The sequence below is a fragment of the Octopus bimaculoides genome, chromosome 11 (genome assembly GCF_001194135.2).
Source record: "Octopus bimaculoides isolate UCB-OBI-ISO-001 chromosome 11, ASM119413v2, whole genome shotgun sequence".
Taxonomy (NCBI): Eukaryota; Metazoa; Mollusca; class Cephalopoda; order Octopoda; family Octopodidae; genus Octopus; species Octopus bimaculoides.
The window spans coordinates 48,500,724-48,501,613 of record NC_068991.1 but is presented as its reverse complement, the minus strand read 5'-3'; positions in this window follow the sequence as shown (position 1 = coordinate 48,501,613).

Here is an 890-nt window from a genome sequence, read left to right as displayed (position 1 = left end):
ATATATATATATATATATATATATATATATATATATACGCATACATATGCATATATTTATGTATGTATATAAATTATATATATATGTAAATATATATATGTATATGTATGTAATTGCATCTAAATATCTATATTTACTACTATTATATACATATAATATACAGAGATACATATGCATGTATATTTGCATATATGCATGTGTATATGTATGTACCTTTGTATAGAGGCATGCATGAATCTCTATGCATTAAAGTTTTGTCCTAGCGTATATATGTGTGTGTATACGTGCGTATTGATGGGGTGGGGGTACATGCGTACACAGATGCAAGTTATATACATAGTCTTATAAACGTAAGTACATACATATATGGTTATTTTTAGCTAGGCCGACTGTAAATTAAATAATTTTATATCATTTCTTCTTAAACTGACTATTTGTTTGAAAGAAAATATGTTTTCAAGAACTAGTGTGTAAATCAAACTTTCCTATTTAAACAATCTCTTCAGAATTAATCTGTTTTTACTCAATATCTTTGTAACGTTATACGTATCTTATTTTTCATGAAACAAGTTTTCAGTTTGTTTTTATTCCGCTGAAATATTTAATCACGAGGTTTTTCTTTCTACTTTTTTCAAGTTGGTGCCAATATGTTTTAGTAGATGTGAACGTTGAGATATATATGTAAATATGTATGTGGGTGTGTGTGTGCATGTGCGTGAGTGCATGGATACATACATAAATACATACATAAATACATACATATGCATATACATATATATATATATATATATATATATGCATACATATATATATACATTCATACATACATACATATATATACATTCATGCATACATACATATACATTCATGCATACATAAATACATACATA